Source organism: Alligator sinensis, unplaced genomic scaffold (assembly GCF_000455745.1).
Source record: "Alligator sinensis unplaced genomic scaffold, ASM45574v1 scaffold368_1, whole genome shotgun sequence".
Classification (NCBI taxonomy): domain Eukaryota; kingdom Metazoa; phylum Chordata; order Crocodylia; family Alligatoridae; genus Alligator; species Alligator sinensis.
In genome coordinates this window covers 1,016,347-1,033,693 of record NW_005842025.1, presented here as the reverse complement: position 1 = coordinate 1,033,693, position 17,347 = coordinate 1,016,347, and the positions used below count along the sequence as shown (strand labels likewise).

The 17,347-nt window shown below is 47.2% G+C and overlaps 1 long non-coding RNA gene across 1 annotated transcript in view; it reads right to left on the bottom strand.

The window, feature by feature from the left end:
* The window catches only part of LOC112550071, a 66,673-nt gene extending 54,576 nt beyond the window's left edge, over positions 1–12,097 (bottom strand). The window contains exons 1-2 of the long non-coding RNA XR_003093734.1: positions 12,024–12,097; positions 10,129–10,359 (exon numbers count right to left, since the gene is read on the bottom strand). This is a non-coding gene — a long non-coding RNA (uncharacterized LOC112550071). The remainder of the gene's footprint in view (positions 1–10,128; positions 10,360–12,023) is intronic.
* Between the last annotated feature and the right edge of the window lie 5,250 nt (positions 12,098–17,347).

The following is a 17,347-nucleotide window of genomic DNA, read 5'->3' as shown; positions in this document are numbered from 1 at the left end:
AGGTCGACATGGAGGTTGGACCTTCTGGGACCTGCAAGTGGCTCTGGCATCAAGAGTGCTGGGACCACGAGAGTGCCCCACCCAAGAGATCAGGGACTGAAGTCCCTCCCAGGACCCCTCAGGTGATTCTGCTCCCACAAGGCCTGATACTGAGAGTCCTGGTGAGGGGTCAAGTACTCCCCCTGGGGCTCAACAGCTCTTGGTGCCTGACGTGTACAGCTACTTCTCCTCAGTCAGACTTTGATTCTGCCTCTGAGAATGGATTGACAGAAGTCCTCCCTTAGGAGGTAGTGTTCCCCAATTCAGCTAAAGTGCCCCCCTCAATAGGGAGCGTCCCCACCCTGGAGGCAGAACCTGTTTCTACTTCTTAAGAACTTCCCTATGCTGGCTACTCTGTTGAACTCCTCACTGAGTTTTAGACCAGACCAAGCACCACTGGAGGGTTGCACAGCATATACGTAAATGATTCCCATAACCTGAGACATTTGTGGTGTCCCCTAAGGCTACAGCAGCAACGCTGCACTCCTATTCAGGGATGCAGCATTATAGTTTTCGCCTTAGCAAGCTTGCGGGTGATGTTGGGCACTTGTTACGAGAAGCGCCAGGTGGGGAGTTGTAGGCCCGGTCTTTCCCTGCCCTGCATGTTTGCTCCTCTCTGCTGTTTCTCTCTCTGTTTTTTTGGTCTGTCTGTTTTTTTGGCCTTGCTTGTCCCCACTTCTACATCTTTCACACGTGGCTGCCACAACCTTTGATTCTCTTAATGCCAGTGGCTGCAGAGACCCTGTGAAGCGGAAGACACTTTGATTTCCTGCACGAGAAAAGGCTGGACATTGCCTTTCTGCAGGAAACACACCGATGCAGCTAACCAAGCCAACTGGCATGCCATCTGGAAGGGCTGCAATTTCTTGAGTCATGGTACCTCCTTCAGTGCAGGGGTTGCAATCCTTCTGTCACCACAGCTGACGCCTGACTCAGTGGTATCCCAGGAGGTCATCCTTGGCCGCCTGTTCACCATTCGCATCTTGCTCGCACAACATCGCCTCCTCCTTATTAACATCTATGCACCCACTGCGGGACTTGAATGGGCTGTCTTCTTTGAGATCTTGACTGATTTTTTGCAGAGCACTGTTGATGGTGATGACCTTCTCCTCCTGGGCAGGGATTTTTACTGCACGGTCGATGCACAGCTTGACCAGAATGGGCCGGAGCGCCATCTATCCTCAGCCCGGAAGCTGTGGACAGCTTTGGAGGCAGCAGACCTTGTTGATGCCTGGTGCTATCATGTCGATGTGAGGCAGTACACATGGCTGAAGGCAACTGTTGGTGGGCTCTCCATGGAATGACTTAACTGCCTGTACATCACCAGGCACCACCTACCACTCCTGCACAGCAGCTGCATTACCCTAGCAGGACTATCAGATCACAGCCTGGTGTGCTGAGTCTTCCTGGCAGGACACATTCCCAGGTGCCCTACTGGTGCCTCTTGGAGGACACTCACTTCTGTGGCTGCTTTGCTCACCTCTGGCAGATATGGGAGGCTGCAAGAGCCACCTTCTCCTCCTGGGAGCAGTGGTGGGATGTGGGAAAGGTATAGATTAGAGTTTTCTGTCAGCAGTACATACAGTTGGCAACAAGCAAGCTTTGCCGCTGTATTTGGGAGTTGGAGGATGTGGCGCAGCTTGAGGTGGCCCTGCATGATGCGGGGCTGCTCGAGAGTCTTAAGCACCGCAAGAAACATCTACGGGAGCTGGCAGAGAGTGCAGCCCGGGGTGCAAGGGTCCATGCCTGCTGCCAAGAACTCGCAGAGATCAATGCCCCAACTCACTTCTTCTTCAGCCTTGAGAAATGACGAGCTGCACAGAAGGTCATTGACCATCTTAAGACCCCAGATGGCCAAATGTTCACAGATCCTGTTGGCATCCAACGCCATGCCATCACCTTCTACCAGGAACCATTTGCAGCTGAACCAATTTGCCTAGAGGCTGCTAGGTGCTTACATGACATCCTCCCTAAGCTTTGCTCATCAGATGCTGACCATCTTGAATGAGAACTGTCTTTGGAGGAACTCATAGCTGCCGTTGGGGACCTCACCTCAGACAAAGCCCTTGGCATTGATGGCTTGCTTGCTGAGTTTCATAAGACCTTTTGGCTTCTCCTCGGCCCCTGCCTCCTGCGTGTCTTTCATGAGAGTCTCATGGAACAGACAATACCAACCAGCTGTTGCCAAGCAGTTATCACCCTGCCACCTAAGAAAGGAGACCTTGGCTGCATCAAGAACTCGTGACCAGTGTCCCTCTTGTGCACCTATTACAAGATCCTGGCCAAGGCTTTGGCTAACTGGCTGCACACTGTTATGACTTCCATCATCGGCCCTGAGCAGAGCTACTGCATGCTGGGCAGGACCATCCAGAACAATCTGTTCCTGCTTCGAGACCTGCTGACAGCTGCAGACCTCTTAAGTCTCAACATTGGGCTTGTCTCCTTGGAGAAAGCTTTCAACCGGGTCAGCCATGAACCTTTCTTTTGGACCCTTGAGGCCTTTGGCTTCAGACTTGTCTTCACCTCTGCCCTCCAGGTCCTGGATTGAGACATTTTTAACCTCCTGAAGGTGAATGGCATGCTCTGTGCCCTGTTTCTGGCCTACAGGGGCATCTGCCAGGGCTGCCCTCTGTCAGGAATGCTGTACTCCTTGTCCATTGAGACCCTACTCCACATATGCTGTCCACCTGATGAGGTGGACAGCATATGTGGACAACATGACTGTCCTCATTAGCACCCAGGGTGATGTCCAGTCTTTGGTCAACAAGCCTATGAGCATGCCTCTTCCGCATGTGTAAACTAGACCAAGAGTGACACCCTCCTTCTCGGTCTCTGGGTCAGCCCCCTCCCCCCCAACTTTCCTGGGGGTCTTACCTGGTGCTGGGAGGGTCTTAAGGCCCTGGGGGTGTTCCTTGGGCCATCAGTCTTCTCGGCATGGAACTGGAGGACCTATGTGCCAAGGTGGAGGCATGCCTGCAGGCGTCTGCCCAGCCTCTTCTACTGCAGACAGGTCCCTATTGTCAACAACCTGGCAGCTGCGGCATTGTGGTACCATTGTGCTGCATTGGACCCCCATTGGACCTTCTTGAGAAGCTCTAGCTACTGCTTGTGGACTTCTTTTGGGATGTGCGTCACTGGCTCCCCTGAGTCGTTCTTTTTTTGCCGGTGGCCGAGGGGGGCAAGGGCTTGGTTGACCTGGTGGGCAGGATGGCAGCCTTCCACCTACAGACCCTCCAAAGGCTCCTCTACTGCGAGGACCCCCCTCCCCTGGTGGCAGCTCACTAATTTGTTTTTGCACTGGGTGGGGGGCCTCAGTTTCGACCGAGAGCTGTTCCTTCTGGACTCCATCTTTCTGGACTGGGATGTCCTCCTGCCCTTCTATCAAAGCACGGCACGATCATGGTGAGCTACCTTCTGCCTCCTGCCCCAAGCCAGGCATCTGCGGTTTCTGCAGTTACTGCAGAAGCCCCTAGTCCATAACCCCGCCCCGCAGAACAGTCTGCCAAGCCTCACATCTAGTAGCCTTGTTGACTCTCTCATCCAGTCACATACCATCCAGCTGGGACACCTCCTCAATATGACCCAGTCCAATTGGTTGTCAGCTGAGGCTCTGGCCACCTGCTTGGGCAAGCGCTTAGTCCGCTGTGCTGCTCACTTCCTAAGGATGTGCGAGCCATTCTCCCGGAGGATACGGCAGCTGCCCTTTAGGAGCACCTTTGAGCACAGAAAGCCCTCCCTGCCGGGGTGTCCTGGGCGAGCCCTTTCTACCACTGCCTGTTGTCCTGGTTGTGGATAGTAACCTGCATGGTGGGTCTGCCACCTTACTGGCTCTCCCCATGTCTCCTGACAGTGGTACCGGGATTTGCTTCAATGCGCTCCCCCAGAAGGCCCTGTATCTGTGGGTGATTCGGGTCCGCCATGCCCGCATCTTTGCCACTTGTCTCAACATGGTGTGGTGGAGGCAAGTAGCAATACTGGTGCTCATGCCAGCCCACCCCACGTGGCACATGCTTTATAAACCCCCTATCTCAAAAAAGATTGGTGACCTCCACTGGTGGTTGCTACATGGGATACTGGCCACCAGCACACTCATCTGCCACATGGACCCGGCTATGTCAGGAGCCTTTCCCTTATGTCTAGGGAGAGTGGAGGAGGATCATAACTATGCCTTCCTCTGATGCCCTCGGCTGTCACAGCTGTTTGCTGCCCTCAGAGCTTTGCTTGAGGCGCTAGGTTTGGACCACTCAGATGCCACCTATTTCTTTTCCTTCCTGTACCGGGTGGCCAATGGGGGTGTCATCTGCCTGGCCAACTTCTCACTCGGCCAAGCTAAGATGGCCACCCTCAAGAGCCACAGGAACTGGCTTGCTGGGGCTGGCTCAGATGATGCCCTGAGGGTCTTCCAGTTTTTGGTGCAGGCACGCCTGTTGCTGGATTTTGGGCACGCTGTCCTCCAGCAGATGGTGCCCGCCTTCCAGGCAGGTTGGACAATTCAGGAGGTGCTCTGCAGTGTCAAGGGTGGCCATTTAGTCCACTCAGTGTGATGCAAAAACTAATGGCACCAGTTCTGTTTATAGTTTCATAGTTTCATAGTTTTAGGGTTGGAAGGGACCTAATAGATCTTCTAGCCCGACCCCCCGCCAGGGCGGGAGAACAACCCAAAAACACAAACAAAACCACTCACCCTAAAAACAAAAACGGGACTCAAATGAGTCCAGCCAGGTAAGTATCCAGCCTCTTCTTAAAGATCCCCAGGGTAGGGGCCAGCACCACCTCCCTTGGAAGTTGGTTCCAGCTCCTAGCCGCCCTAACTGTGAAGTAGTTTTTTCGGATGTCCAATCTGTACCTCCTCTCCATCAACTTGTGCCCATTACTCCTTGTTATGCCAGCGGGGGCTAGGGGAAACAGCGTCTCCCCCAAACCCTTCTGGTTCCCCCTAGTGAGTTTATAGACGGTCACCAGGTCCCCCCTCAGCCTTCTCTTGTGGAGGCTGAATAGGTTCAAGTCCCGCAGTCTCTCACTGTAGGGTCTGCCCTGTTGTCCCCGGATCATGCGGGTGGCCCTCCTCTGGACCCTCTCCATGTTGTCCACATCCCTCCTGAAATGGGGCGCACAGAACTGGACACAATACTCCAGCTGCGGCCTGACCAGCGTCGCATAGAGGGGGAGGATCACCTCCCTGGCTCTACTCGAGATGCACCTGTGGATGCACGACAAGGTCCGGTTAGCCCTGCCAACCATGACCTCGCATTGTCGGCCCATGTTCATCTTGGAGTCAATAATGACACCAAGATCCCTTTCCGCCTCCGTGCTCTCAAGTAGGGAGTTCCCCATTGTATAAGTGTGCTGCTGGTTCCTACTACCCAAGTGCAGCACCCTGCACTTGTCCGTATTGAAACGCATCCTGTTCCTCTCTGCCCACCCCTGTAACCTATCCAGATCCTTCTGCAATCTCTCTCTCCCTGCTAGCGTGCTCACCTCCCCCCAAATTTTGGTGTCATCAGCGAATTTAAACAGGTTGCTTTCCACCCCAACATCAAGATCGCTGATGAAGAAATTGAACAGTGCAGGCCCCAGGACCGAGCCCTGGGGGACTCCACTACCCACCTCCCCCCAAGGTGGTGGTGTTGTACCTGGGCCTCTGCATAGGCAGTGTTTTATTACTTTGTTGAGTTGTTACCCCCTTTCCCCCTTAATAAACCTTTATAAAAAGTCAAAACAGAAGTTTTTCTTTCTTTCTTCATTTGTCATTTTCATTGATTGAAGTATTGATTTATGGTTCATAAATAAAATTATGTTATTAACATTTTTTTCTCTGTACAAGACAGTTTTTTGTGTGCTTGCTCAAAATAAATAAATGAGAAGAATGGGAGAAATACAGCCCTCCCCAGTACTGTAGGCATGCATGGCCTGGCTGTGGTGTAAAAGAACACATGCACTGCAGGGGTGTGGGGTCATCCATGCTTTGTGTCGGGGCAGAGAAGCAGAGCATACGAGAAGCAGGGGGAAAGTTGGGGTGCTAGGAGAGACTTTCCAGCTTTGAGCAGTGGCAATTGGAAAAATGGGCATTGCCTGTCCCCGGGGGTGTGATGTGAGGGAAGAGGAGAGCTCCAAAATTCATGGCAGGGCCAGCCAGCCCACCCCAGATGTGTGGGGTCAGTCACCCTTTGGAGGGTGGTACAGGGAAGCAGGGCATGTGAGGAGCAGGAGAAAAACTGGGCATCTGGGAGTGGCTTTCTAGCTCTGAGAAGCAGCAACTGGGAAAATGGTCATTGCCAGCTTTTGGAAGGGCATATGAATACCAGGAACAATTGTTTTGGAGTAGAAAAAATAGTATTTTTAATTAACCTTAAACTTGAACTAAATGACCAGTAAAAATTTGCAAGAATTGCACCTGGTGTCTTGTAGCCACATTGCAACAGAAATTCTATGGATTTCTGAGTGAACCCAAGTGGCACCCCCTGGTGATATCATTGCAAGACAGAAAATGCCATTTTTGCCCGTCTGTCAGATACACATTGAAAACATAATACGATAAAAATAATCCTCTTGGCACAAATTACCATGCTAAAAATAAAACATGTTGAGGTGGTTTAATTTACCACTATACAAAATGACTAACACAAAAAAACAAGGTGAAAACATAGATTGTCAGACACGATTAAACTAGTGAAATGACGATTTTTGTCACGTGGAAACAGGAAAAGCAGTATGTGGATAAGCGACCACAAGTACTATCCTGTGGTGGAGTTCTTTGTTGTGCAACAATGCACACGTAGACACTGTCAGGACTGGCTGGGGCACCAGGGTGCTTTAGTGCGGGGGTTGCCTGCTGGCTAGTTCTGCACTGAAGCACACTCATGCCCCAGCCAGCTCCTCCACAGTATACTGAACTGGGGCAGAGTAGCCCTGCACTGGCAGGCTGACCCTCCAGGCTCCCTGTCAGTCAGGGCTGCTCTTACCCCACTCAACATGCTGTGGTCCTGTGCGGACATGAAGACATAGCATCCAGAAGCAAATGAACTCCAATGAAGTAAGACAATCGCGCCAGAGTTTATTGCTGATCATTAACAGCACATGTAGACAAACCCAGTGTTTGAAAAGCTCAGATTGGCAGCAGACATAAGGACCTGGCAAGCACATGGGAAATTGAATGTTACAGGGTCAAGTAAATTCATGAATTCCTTCATGCCACTACAGAAAGACCCCAACAGGTCAGAATGGTTTAACATTATGAATTCCTTTTCTTTAAATCTGCGAATTATGTTTGCACACCTAATATTACTAATATTATACTGTATACCAGGGGCGGGCAATTATTTCAGGCAGAGGGCTGCTTACCGAGTTTTGGTAAGCTGTCAAGGGCCACATGGGTAGCTCCACCCCTTGACAGGTGCCCCACTCCCTGATCACCATCTTGTGACTGGAAGTCCCGCCCCCTAACCCTTGACCTTTGCCACCAGAAGTCCCTCACCTTGCCTCCAGAAGTACTCCTTTCAGCAATGGGTTTTGCCATCTCAGAACCAGAAAAATACCAAATTATATTCTAAAAACCAAACATCTACAACATTCATGATTTCAAAAAATATTTTTGTCCTGATTTACATGTGTTTATATAGTGTACACAGAGGTGACTGCACAATAGATTAAAATGAAGTCTTACTCTTGTATGTTGTGGGGGGTGAGTATGGGTTTGTGGGAGCTATGGGTGTGTGTGTGGATATGTGAGGTGTGGGCGGGTATGGGGGAAGGGTGGCTGGGGTTTGTATATGCAGTGCAAGGGGGTGTGGGTGCATGCGTAGGGTGGGGTGTGTGTGTGGGACTCACCCTATGAACACACACACACACTCTGCCCCTGTGCCTGCAGACATGCACACACTCTGCTCTGTGCCTGCAGGCACACACACACTCTACCCTGTGCCTGCAGACCTGTGCGCATGCGCGCGCGCACACACACACACACACTCTCTCTCTCTCTCTCTCTCTCACATTCCCTCCCTCCTGCTACCAGTGCGGTCCCGTGCTTTGTGGTTCAGTGATGCAGCTGGGAGCCACAGCCAGGTGGTGCTGGAGCAGGGTAGGGGCAGGAAAGCAGGGAACTGGCTGGGGGTGGGCGGGCTTCTCAAGCCTACCCCACTGCCCCTGGCTCCTGTCTATACTGCAGGGCCACGCTCATCTGGATGTGGGCAGTGGGTGCATCTAAACATGCACTTTACTGCAGAGTAGACTAATTTGCTCTACAGTAAAGCATCACCATCTACACATGTACCCATATTAGGGTGCAGTAAACTAATTAACTCTGCCATAACTTGGGGACAGTAGTATCATACAACAGAGTAATTAACTGCACTGAAATGCATGTGTAGACAGTGACTGGGCAGGGGCCAGACTCCTGAGTGCTGTCTAGCCACATGGCTCCACAGATTCTGCACCCTCATGCCCCAGCCAGCCCTTCTGCTGCCTGATGCTGCCACCTGGAGCCCAGGGCAGACCCCCTGTATCCCCTGCCATCCCAGGCCTGGTCTGCCCCAGCTCAAATTGCTGTTGTCCCAGGTGCACATGCAGACGCTGTGCCCAGGAGCAGCTTACTCTGGCTCAAACAGCTCCAGACTCTATTGCTTTGCCTTAATTTCACATGTAGATGCACCCAGTGAGATGGATCTTGTCCTGGGAGGATGGAGCCCTGGGCTTTGGCCCCTAACCCTAATGGATTTTCTATGCCTTGCATGTAAAGACACCATTGGATAAACAACAGTGGAATAGTTTCTGCCCCCATTGGAAGCAGGAATAGCTTGTCATTGTGCTATTAATAAAGTCTCTTTTAGTAACTGCCTCATCTCCTGAACTCTTTGGGTCCTTAGAATATTTTCCCAAGAGACCACTTGTTAAAATCATCTTCCTAAGTCCTTTTAAAAAAAATATTCTGCTCTCAGCCCCTATTTTCCTTAGAATATGGAGCTCTCCTGTTTTGTGATCATTTTTATCCATATTACCTTTCACCTTCATTTTTCAATCAGTTCCCCCTTATTAGTCAGAATCAAATCTAAAATATTTACCTCCTATATTGATTTATTCTACCTTTGGACATCAACTATTTCTAACATATTCCAAGAAGTTGGTAGACTGTCATGTTTCCTGCCATATTGTTTTTCCAGAGGATACTCACTCGATTGAACAACCACATTACCAGTTGTTACTGTCTACTGGATGTCTGCTAGGGCATGTCCACACTGTCACTAAGCCACTTTCAAGATTGCTCCCAGAAACAAAGCCCTTTTCACCTGCTCTCACACTGTAAACTCAGGGCTGAGACACTGAGAATGCTCCCACTGAGAATGCTCAGGGATGTTGCAGGGACTGCTGCACTGGAGAGCTCAGCATCTTGTATGCTTGAGAGTGGTGGCAGTTCTGGGTTTGAAAGGGACCAGAGCTTTGTTTTAGGCTGCAGTCTTGAGAGTGCCTCAGGCTGCAGCATGTTCTTAGTTGCTCAAAAAAAAAACCCGTCATCCATCTCTTCCAGCTGGTTTGATGGTCTATATTATACCACTACCATAACATTATATCTCTTTTTCCCCATTTTCTTTTCACCCAGAGACTTTCAACAAGTTTGCTTCTCACCTCTTCCACAACTTCAGGGAAAGTATCTATATTCTGTCTATGAAATGCAATACCTCCTCCTTTTCTCCTTGTCTGCCCCTAAACAACTTATATTCCACTACTATATCAATATCCCGTTCCACCAAATACACAGTGCAGTAACCAAGGTGCTGTAGGGACATGTGTAGATGCGCCCATTTTGTGGTAAAACTTTCTTCCCGGCACTCGTATATAGACATCTCGGATGTTTAGCTGGTTGTCCCATTACACTCCCTTTTTGTCTCTCCCGTTTAGCTAGTGTACATTTCCATTTCTCCCCTCATTTTGGTAGTGTTGAAGTGAAGTAATCGTGATGGTCCAGGAAATATTCAAGAGACTTAGTCTATCCCATCCAGGCAGTTGGCCTAATAAAAGGTATCACACACAAAAATCCTTGCCTATTACATTTCCCCACATGAGATATCATCCCTTCAACCAACACTTTTTACTCACCAGAATGTTCTTCTCACCTAGTTTAAAGCCCTCTTCATGGAGGGCTTGTGCTAGGAGTTGTTGTGCTAGGATGCTTTTCTTCTTCATTAGATGGACCCTATTTCTTCCTCCTACTTGGAATACAGCTTCGTGGTCAAGGAAGCCAAATCTCTCCTGTTGATGCCATCAGTAGTGCATCTACCTCCAGTATTCATCTGTTCTGTCCTGGGCTGTCGCACTCAACTGAGAGATCTGACAAAGAAGTTTTTCATAATAAATATAAATAATCTAGACAGGTTTAGAAATACATTGATGGCTAACTCTCAAACTGGCCATAAAGAAAGGTCTTCCTCATTACATCCTACTCAAGAGTTAGTTCCTTTCATGCACTGACAAAGAGACTGTTTAAAATTCTGAAAAATACGAAAAAAGAATCCTTCTGAAGCTCAACAAAACACAAATTACTAGTCATTTTGAAATCTACATGCTCTTTGTTTTTTCTAGTTTTGATCTATTCTGCCTGTTACAGCACTGAACCTATTTCACTGATTATGGAAACCCACAATGCCATTTTTACAGTGTTATCTTTCTAAGTGAAATCACACCTTGGGTCAAGTGATCTCCCTGGTCCTGTGTTGTAAGAAAGCGGAATAAACTAAACCTGCCATGTATCAAAACTCAGCCTGCTTGTTTGTGCACTGAGAATACTCTTAGGCCTGGAAAGAAAGGAACCTTATATATATACACTCCCTTCCTTACATCTTCCTGTATTGAATTTCCCCTGACTGGTAGAACCAACCAGAGGAAGGAAATGCATAGGCAAGTTTTAATCCTAAGCAGTTGTCTCTTATCACCAGTTTAGAAGGAAAATATTCCTCTACCTCAGGTACCAAAGTAGGCAAAGAAAAGCATTTCTTCTTAATTGCCGATTGATTTGTTTGCATTTTAGACTAATGCAAAAGTACTCAAGCAAAAGAAAACTTAATCCATGCCAAAAGAAGGAGGATATTAGTGAAGAAGATGCCATGCTTTTATTCACACTGATTTATTTGCTGGCTTTAGGATAGCATGTAGGCAGTAACTGCACCTAAGAGTAGGTTTTATTAAGAACTTTTCTAGACTCAAGAAATGTGCATCCATGTAACTCTGATACACTAACACAGGTGTAAACATAATGTAGGCACACTACACTAGTACACAGTAGAGTTTTTGCCTGTGTGATTTACTCTGGAAGTTTCTGGAGCATATCTTACCCCCAAAATCATAGCAGTTCAAGCTTCATCTTATCTTGGTGCAAAACATGTGCTTCTGGTTTGTATGTGTGTAAACAGACTGAGGGAAAAAATGTAAAATGATAGAGCCCATGAGAAAAGGATTAAAAAAAAATAATTTTACTATGTTAAATTGAATATCTAAAAGGAAGTGCAGTACAGCTAACAATTAGTATTTCCTCAGAGCTAACTACTTGCACATTTGGATAAATCTATAACTCCACCTCTAATAATGTTGTCCCAGGTTTCCCAAGAATGTTTGTAAAAAATTAACTTAACCCAAATGCGACATGCAGTGAAGGAAAATGTCCATTATCAATTTCCCATCTGGTCTTAATGTCCAGTGCTCCAGGTCTATTGGGCTTTTAATATTCTTATGGGATGCTGTCATACATACAGTAATAGACACCTGTATGCCTGCTTATGCATCATTGTGTAGGACGCTGATCTCTAGAACTCAGGCCCTTCATCTTTCTGTTGTGTGTTTCATAGCTTTAGATGTTTCAATCATTCTGTCAACTCACATATTCCAAATTAAGGCCAGAGTAGTGTCTCTGTCTTATATAAAAATATCCCTATAAGGAAAAGTATGAACTCAGAAATTAATAAGGCTGATTGACAATCCCGCTTTGGAAACTCTTGTACCATATGGCATCCTTGAACGGCTGCAGTTCTGTTAGGACGGAGCTGACCAGCTGGAGAGTTACTATGGGATGTCTGTAATTGTAACAATGGATATCAGATGGCTGGTGTGGAGAAGTTTATAAATGAGAACAGACAATAAGCTGCACTGTTTGTCAGGAATCATTTCTGATATGGTTTTCATTGAATGAAAATGTTACTCAGTTTTTCCCCATTTGATCTTTTCTTGTAAATGTGTTTCACAGATACAGTACATCAGATGTTATGTTTCACAGCATTTTCATTCCGTCCTATAAAGGGAAGGTAAAATCATAGAGTGGGTAAAAGCTTGCAGCTGGGCTAATCATTACAGACACAATAATAACCAGATTGGACCAAATCTCAGATCAAACTGGTACAGAATATTTTCCCAACCATAAACTAGAAGGCTGTTCTAACAGTATTTCTGACTGTGATGGCTGATAATGGACAATCTGATCACTGATCCCATTCTGAGATTCTAGGGTTTCTTCCACACTAAGAGACGGATATATTTCAGACAGGCTGCCAGAAGTCCAGGACCAAGAGCTTCTATGTGGTTTGTTGAGGAAATGGACGACTGTGTTGCCCCTAATGTGCTCAGGAAGTATTTCAAGAGGTACACATTTAAGAGATGCAAAGAATGTCTCCTAACCAAGTTCCCACATCACAAAGTAGTATCATGATAGGCACTGCTTGCCTTTCTAGTCTACCTGGCCCCTGTGCTCCGTCTGATGTGGTACCCTCTGTATTGAAACATCCTTTTGTATCTTGCATTTTGATGACATTGATGACATTAATTACCTGCTGAGATCAAGACCTGAGTTCTCCTTTCCTGCTGGCTTTATCCAAGGTTTGGGTCAGCTGGTGTCTTCGGCATATTTATACACTGATACAGTCTTGTAACCTAAAGACCTTTTTTTAAGGGAAATGTATTATTTGCTTGAGTCTGGCTTGCTGCTTCTGGATTGGCAGGTGCTGGTAGTACTGTGCTTTTGGAGGCTGGAAAGTGAGTGCTCTTTCTCATGCTGTGGAAATGGAACAGGACTGGCCCACATCAGCTGGAAGGGTTAGCTAGCTTGATATGAGTCTCTGAGGAGACTGCCAAGTGTGGCAGAGCTGAGTAGAATAAACAAAAGCGACAGTTTCTTGTCCTGCTTGTTCACTAGAGTTCTATGTCGCATATGAGGAAATATGGGTAATTGTAGGAAGAATGGAAGACTTCAGTACTTCATGAGACACCACGGGGTCTCTCTAGAATGACACTGAGGTTAATAGCAACACTTTGCCTGTCTATAGCAACTTCTTGCTGAACATCTCATTATGCTGTGCAGATGATAACAATGAGTGAATAATCTCTCTGAGAGGCAATGGCTGTTTTTGAGGGTTTGAAATGGTGATTTCACGGATTCCTTCAGTTAATGAGTACCTGAGAAAGTAGACAAGACTCAAAAGCCTAGGAGGTCCTTTCCAATCTTCTGTTCCTATGGAGATCATTAGACCTATCCTTCCTGTGTGGACTAGGAATATGAGGCACAGTGAAGAGAACTTTGCCCAAAGTCACAGAGATGGGAACAGAATAAGTGGGTTGAAATTCACAATGGCATTTCTGTAAGGAAATTCTATCATTTCAAAATTTTCCCTTGTTCTGAAATGGGAAAAATAAATCTATGCATTTCAGAACTTCCCAGGAAATTAAATTAAACATTTTGATAAACTTGAAATGCTTTATTCCCATTTCAAATCTTTTACATTTTACTTTATTATTTATAAAGAACATACATTTCTAAATGAAAAGTCAATTTGGAATGACAAATTGAACTACTTCTTTCAATCTGTTTCTACAATAAAAATGTCATTGAAATTGTCACATTTCTAAAGAAGTTTCAATTTAGCCAAAATGGCATTTTCTGCCTGGAAAGTTTTAGCTATCTCTCAAACAGAATGCAAACACTGTGTTGTGCATTTCCATAACTCTCCTTCCATACTGTGTTGCCTTCTTTCCATCAGCTGGTATAAATCACTCAAAAAGGCCTCATAATACCAATGTAGTGTTTTTGTATAGCTAGAGGGGAGGAATCCATGAGACATGGATCTCTTCCATGCACAGCAATACAAATGCTAGTCTGAGCAGGTGACAGCATGAGAACCATTGTGCTCTGCAGCTAGACACTGTCAGAAGCCAAGTGGTAACTGCAGCATCCATTTGTCTAGTTTATAGATGCATAGATTCATAGATGTTAGGGTTGGAAGGGACCTCAATAGATCGAGTCCGACCCTCTGCATAGGCAGAAGAGTGCTGGGTTCAGATGACCCCAGCCAGATGCCCATCTAACCTCCTCTTGAAGACCCCCAGGGTAGGGGAGAGCACCACCTCCCTTGGGAGCCCATTCCAGATTTTGGCCACTCTAACTGTGAAGAAGTTCCTCCTAATGTCCAGTCTAAATCTGCTCTCTGCTAGCTTATGGCCATTATTTCTTGTGACCCCCAGGGATGCCTTGGTGAATAGAGCCTCACCAATTCCCTTCTGTGCCCACCGGATGAATTTATAGGCAGCCACAAGGTCCCCTCTCAACCTTCTCTTGCGGAGGCTGAAGAGGTCCAGGTGCCCTAGTCTCTCCTCATAGGGACTGGCCTGCAAGCCCTTAACCATACACGTGGCCCTTCTCTGGACCCTCTCCAGGTTATCCACATCCCTCTTGAAGTGTGGCGCCCAAAACTGCATGCAATATTCCAACTGCAGTCTGACCAGCGCCCGATAGAGGGGAAGTATCACCTCCTTGGCTCTACTTGTCATGCATCTGCTGTTGCATGATAAAATGCAGTTAGCTTTTCTGATTATTTCATCACACTGACGACTCGTGTTCATCTTGGAGTCCACTAGGACTCCAAGATCCCTTTCCGCTTCCATGCTACCGAGCAGGTCATTTCCTAGGCAGTAGGTGTGCTGGACATTTACACCAATGTTAGGAGCATGGGGAACAAGCAGGATGAACTAGCACTTCTGCTTGCAGAAAACACTTACGACTTAGTGGGGTTAGCAGAAACCTAGTGGGACTCTACCCATGACTGGGTGGTACACATTCAGGGCTATAAGCTGTACAGAAAGGATAGAGTGGGGAGGAGAGGGGGAGGGGTTGCTCTCTATGTCAAGGAACATTATACATCGACCCTTATCAAAATGGAATTGGAGGAGGAGAAAGTAGAAGGATTGTGGGTTAGGATACATGGAGGTCAAGGGGAAAGAGATTTGGTGGTAGGGATCTGCTACAGACCCCCACACCAAGGGGAAGAACTAGATTTGGAACTCCTGAGGTTGACTTGAGCCCTGTGACTGGCGCCTTTGTTGCCCCCCGGCTCTGATGCCCAATGGGCCCCTTATTGCTTACCTGCTTATTGCTTACCTATGCTTTACTGCTGGCCATCCCATGGATTGCAGTTTCCTGATGTTCTCCTTCTTCTGCCTCCCCATCCCCCGTCTGAGCTAGTTTAAAGCCCAACGCAGGAGATCAGCCAACCTGTTGGAGAAAAGACTTTTACCTTTAGCTGAGGTGAAGTCCATCACGCCCCAGGAAGTCCCTTGCCAGGAAGTGTGGGTCATGGTCCAGGAAGCCAAATCCTGCAGTATGGTACCAACTCCTGAGCCGCAGGTTGACCACTCTGATGCAGGTGCTGTGACGCCTACTGCGACTTCTGACCGGGAGGATGGACGAGAAGACCACCTGTGCCCCCGTCTCTATAAGCCTGGCCCCCAGAGCCCTGTAGTCACCCATGACATGGTCAGGACTACTCCTGGCTGCGTCATTGGTTCCCACATGGATGAGGCTCCTGGGATAGTAGTCCGAGGGCTGGATCAGGTCAGGAATCCTTGTCATGACATCCCGGATCTTGGCCCCTGGCAGGCAACACACTTCACGTGCCATGGGATCCGGGCGGCAGATGTTTATGACAACCATCATCTTCAGTTCAGCAGCCTGATAGGAAATGGCTAGAATAGCAATATAGCCATTGCTGTTTCTGACACAAATCTGTTTGCAGGCAGAAGACACGAAGCTGGACTGGAGATATTCTTACCTTTATTAATATAATGTAAAGAAACCTTACCTTTGTGCAAACAAAATGGCTCCTCTAATTCCCATGTTTGTTTTCATACTTTCATTCCAGTGTTGGTAAATAACTAAGAACCTTCTAGCAGGAAGTTATTATTTACCTAAGCAAAGCAGCTTTAAATAAGTTTCTTTCACATGCTAATAAAAAAGTGAGTATAGGTAGATTATTGTAGATGTGATATTAAGGAGTGTAGGACGGGAGAATCTGTAATGAAACCCCAGTCCTCTTGCTCCTGACCCCCACAGATCCACGCCTACTGGGGAATTGGGTGGACACAAGGGACATCTGCACATGCAGTACCAAGTCCAGGATCGCTCAGTACCCTCTGCAGTGTTGGGGGCATGCAGCAGCACCTAGGTCCAGATGTTAGATCTGTAGGTCTTCTTAGCTCTTCCCTTTTAGTCTGATAAAGCTAGGGTTTGTTGTGGCAATGGGTATGAATAGGGATGCAATGAGGACAGCAACGACTTACTGAGTTTGAGGAACTCTCTCACCATTATAGATATTTCTTCTTCATTAGCCCATTGCTTTACTTTTTCAGCAACTCTTGTTTGTAAAAATAATAAGGATGAATAAACATAGAGTTCCATGCCTGCCCACCCAGCCACATGCACACACACACGCACCTCCTGTCCACAGTCCTTCCAAAAAGGAGGGGAAAAACAGAAATAGCATTTCAACTTCTCAACGGGGACCACAAATCCAGAGCTCTGCATATTTGTGAGGGCAGAGCATTGAAATATACAAGACATCTGCTCCCCAGAGCTTTCAGACATCAAAGTTCATACACGTTCCAATAATCTGCTTGCTTACAAGGCTGGAGGAAGAAAGGCAATGTGGCAGGTAGATGGATTACATACATGTGTTGTGTTACACACACATGCATGCCTGCAAATCCAAATACAGCTGGTAGCTATGACAAAACTAATTTTAGGCTCAGCAGCACTGACAACACCAAAGGAGGAGGAGTCCTGATGAATGGACTGTTACCTTTTCTCTTAAGACAGAGTTACATTGTTTTCAGTAGTCAGAGCTCAGGAAGGGCAGCAAAGAGAGCTTTCTAGGAAAGTGCTCCTGCAGGAATGTTTCCAGAGCTGAAACAGTTTATAAAACAGGTAACACAACAAATGCTGATAAAGACCTTCTGTACAGTAGGACTGCACTGAGGGCTATGCTGTGCCTTTAAGGGTCAGCTCCAA